The sequence below is a fragment of the Chiloscyllium plagiosum genome, unplaced genomic scaffold, assembly GCF_037043375.1.
Source record: "Chiloscyllium plagiosum isolate Xiang-an unplaced genomic scaffold, Cpla_swu_hap1 HiC_scaffold_27, whole genome shotgun sequence".
Taxonomy (NCBI): Eukaryota; Metazoa; Chordata; class Chondrichthyes; order Orectolobiformes; family Hemiscylliidae; genus Chiloscyllium; species Chiloscyllium plagiosum.
This window is the reverse complement of record NW_028270165.1, coordinates 36,859,285-36,863,862: the sequence shown is the minus strand read 5'-3', so window position 1 is coordinate 36,863,862 and position 4,578 is coordinate 36,859,285.

Sequence of the window (4,578 nt, the reverse complement as noted above, 5' to 3'; positions counted from 1 at the left end):
GAACAGTCCCTTCCGTCCAACTCATCTATGCCGACCAGATATCCTAAATCTATCTCGTCCCATTTGCCAGCGTTTGGCCCTTGTCCCTCTAATCCCTTCCCATTCATATACCCATCCAGATACCTTTTAAATGCTGTAATTGTACCAGCTGCCACTTCCTCTGGCAGCTCATTCCTTACACGCACTACCCTCTGAACATAGGAGTTGCCCCTTAGGTTCATTTTAAATTTCACCCTCACCCTGAAGCTATGACCCATCCAGGGAAAAGACCTTGTCTATTTACCCTATCCATGCCCCTCCTGATTTTATAAAAGTTTGTAGGGTCACCCTCAGCCTCTGGCGCTCGAGAGAAAACAGCCCCAGCCTGTTCAGCTCAAATCCTGACAACATCTTTGTCAATCTTTTCAGAACCCTTTCAAGTTTCACAACATCCTTCCTCTAGCAGAGAGGCCAGAACTGCACACAACATTGCAAAAGTGGCCTAACCAATGTCTGGTGCAGTTACAACATAAATTCAACTCCTATAATCAGAGGATTGGGAAAGTTTTCAAAACCCACAAAAGAAAACTGGGAAAGAACGGAGGGGCAAACCGAATTTTTGCGGGTCAGCTTGGCCATCAGGGCGGGGGATGGGAATGAGGGAAGGAAGCTGAATGTGCTGGAGCCAAGGCACAGGAAGAACAGAGGATGCAAAACCGGCGTGAGGCTGCAATGAGGAATATTGCATGTGATGTAATTGCACCTGTTGCAGTTACTGGTGGGAATCGGGTGCATTTTAAAAATAAAAACAGAAAAGCCATCTGCCCTCCGCCTTCCCAACGTCGATCCTGAGTTTGCGGAGGCTGCTCCCTCCCTGGATGAACTCCAGTTGCTACAAGTGACCAATTTCCCATCCTGCCATCTCTGTCTCCCTCCCAGGATGAAGAGCTGCCCAGAGGGAGGGGGATTCATTATGAAACTGACAGGGCGACTTCCGCGTTGTGACGTCAATAATGGAACGAGGGGCGGGGCGAAAAGCGGAGCAAAATGATGGTGAAGGCAGCGGGACGAGACCGATAGCGACCCACGCACTGCGCATGCGGTGCCCGGCAGGACAATGGGGAGGGGAATACCCCATAAGACATAGGAGCCGAAGTAAGGCCATTCGGCCCATCGAGTCCACTCCGCCATTTAATCATGGCTAATGGGCATTTCAACTCCACTTACCCGCATTCTCCCCGTAGCCCTTAATTCCTTGTGACATCAAGAATTTATCAATTTCTGTCTTGAAGACATATAGCGTCCCAGCCTCCACTGCACTCTGCGGCAATGAATTCCACAGGCCCACCACTCTCTGGCTGAAGAAATGTCTCCGCATTTCTGTTCTGAATTTACCCCATCTAATTCTAAGGCTGTGTCCACGGATCCTAGTCTCCTCGCCTAACGGAAACAATTTCTTAGCGTCCACCCTTTCCAAGCCATGTATTATCTCCCCTTAATCTTCTAAACTTCAATGAATACAATCCCAGGATCCTCAGCCGTTCCTCATATGTTAGACCTGCCATTCCAGGGATCATCCGTGTGAATCTCGGCTGGACACGCTCCAGTGCCAGTATGTCCTTCCTGAGGTGTGGGGACCAAAACTGGACACAGTACTCCAAATGGGGCCAAACCAGAGCTTTATAAAGGCTCAGTAGCACATCGCTGCTTTTATATTCCAACCCTCTTGAGATAAAGAAACTTCAAAGAATCCTCACAGTGTGGGAAGCAGGCCACTCTGTCCGACGTGTCCACACCGACCCTCCCAAGGGTAACGCATCCACATCCATTCCCCTACCCCCACTGCTCTACATTTAACCCTGAGTAACGCACCTTAGCTGCATATCACTGGACATTATGCATGATTTAGCATAACCAACCCACCCTAATCTGCACATCCCTGGGCACTATGGGTAATTTAGCATGGCCAATCCACCCTAACATGCACATCCCTGGGCACTATGGGTAATTTAGCATGGCCAATCCACTTTAATTTGGACAAGGTTTAAATCTGAACTCCAGGTTGTAGTCCAACAGGCTTCTTTGGAAGCAGTAACGTTTGGAGTGCTGCTTCTTCATCAGGTGGTTGTGGAGAATAAGATCATAAAACACAGAATTTATAGCAAAACATTAAGGCATCCTGCCACTGAAATGGTATATTGAACACACCTGGATTTCACCTTTTTAGAATGGGTTGCAGGTATCATTCCAATGTAAACCCCAGAATTTCTTGTTGTCACCTTCTCGAGATAACAAGGTTTTATCGCAAAAGGTGACATCTCAGCTCAGACAATGCATTAAAAGTGTGAGGTCAGAATCTGCCTGTATCCCAATCTTGAGTCAGACTAGTTCTATTTCCAAAGTGGAATTTACAAACTATTATATGTATTGGACTGCCTGCAGATTGTGCATTTTTTAAACAAAATGGAATGTATCTGCAAATATACCTCCCCACACACGCACAGGTTTGTTGGGTGAATTTGTACTTGCAGAATTACATCTTTACTCAAAACTGCATGAATCCATGTAAGATTCTGTAAATCAGTTGAACCATTGTGGCACAGACAGTATCACACAGGGGAGCTCACACCTTCAATACATTATCTGGGCTGACACGACACCAATTGCTAAAGTTCACATGAGAATTTAACTTTTAAAAAGCATTGTGATTTACATATGAAAGAACTGAAACCAACATGGTCATTCTAACAGATGAGAGACTTAACAAATCCAGGTCTTATTCAATATATAATTTCAGTTACATCACACTGTAAACTGTTGCTATAAACTCTGTGTCTTACAATCTTATACTCCATAAACACCTGATGAAGGAGCTGAACTCCGAAAGCTAGTGCTTCCAATTAAACCTGTTGGACTATAACATGGTGTGTGTGATTTTTAACTCTGCAAATATAATTCTGCAAATACACATTTACTCCCGTGGACTTATGTGTGCGCGAAAGTGCATGAGAGAGAGAAAAGTCTACATCAGTGTTGGATGCCTTTATGTCTATTTGATAACAGGTGCTTTATTTCTATTGATGTAAATATTGTAGTAAATCTTAGCTGGGTACTAATAGTCAGATGTAAGTGAGAGAGAATTCTTCAAGTAGAGCATGATAAGAATCCTGGGAGATCCCTATTTCTTGTTTACTTCCTAATGAACAAACATTACGCTCGATCGTCTATTTATTTCTAATTTTGTTGCATTTTCATTGTTTTATTCCTTGTGGTGATGTGGGAGAATTGTGAGATTTGGGTCAGCCATTTTGTCACATATTAAAGCCTGGAAACCATTTTGAATCTCATCTTAGTGCTTGCTTGCTAAAAGTTATATGTTTCCTAGGCTAAGATTGTGTTTCCCAGGCTCAGCAGAGACGGTTGGCCTTGCAGCTGTACTGCTCCCTGATAAACAAATTCTTTCTTTGCATGGGATTTTATTTCCATCCCCCACAGTTGGCGAGTCAGGCAGGAGATACCCTGGTCCTGCCAGGTCACTGGCTGATACCCTTTGAGAGATGAAATATAGAGGGTGGTTGCTGCTTTTGTTGTGTCCAAATAAAAAGGAAAGCTGGCCAGGGACAAAAATGGTGACACAATTCTCGCTACTCAGCCACAAGATACTAGTGAGAGTGTCCTGACGTAATGCTGCTGAGAGCAGCTTATGCTTTAAAAAATTAGTAATGAAGAATTTGCTTGCCCCAGGGTTATGGCTGGTGAAACCCTCTTTGATAAGACCTGGACCCACACTGAGGTCTGCGGCAGGCTTCAAAATGCCACCGATCGATTCAAATGCCCAACATTAGTTTTAATTGGCTAGTAAAATTCTGCAATAAGTATAATTGCCTGCTTCAGGACGTCCAGACTTGAATAAATTTGGCATAGAGGGTGCAGTGGGCAACTATTAAAGACTCTGTTGTATTTCCCCTGGGTTGTGGACTAATGCAGAGACACTAACAACTTGCCTTGAAAACAGTGTACAATTTGCAAATGGAACAGCTGACAGGTATTTAGAGTTTGCACACTTGGTTAGGCAGCTATCTGTCACAGCCAGGATTTATGAGGCTCAACTCCCGAACTTGGACTGTTCTGGAATGAGAGTGTCTCATTACCCTTGGAAGGAAGAAATAAACAAAAACTGACAAACTGAAATTCGAAGAAAGTTGAAAAATATTGCAGAGAGAGATGTGTAGGCAGAGAGAGAGGAACAGGCAGGCAGAGAGAGAGAGACGCGCAGGCAAGCAGAGAGAGAGAGGGGCGCAGGCAGGAAGAGAGAGAGGGGCGCAGGCAGGAAGAGAGAGAGAGACAGAGACAGAGAGACGCAGACAAGCACAAAAAGAGAGAGGCGCATCGGCAGACATAGAGAGAGACAGACAGGGAGAGACTGACTCAGTGCCGACACCGAGGAGAAAGTGAGGACTGCAGATGCTGGAGACCAGAGTTGAAAAATGTGGTGCTGGAAAAACACAGCAGGCCAGGCAGCATCCCAGGAGCAGGAGAATCGACGTTTCGGGCCTGAAGAAGGGCTTATGCCCAAAACGTCAATTCTCCTGCTCCTTG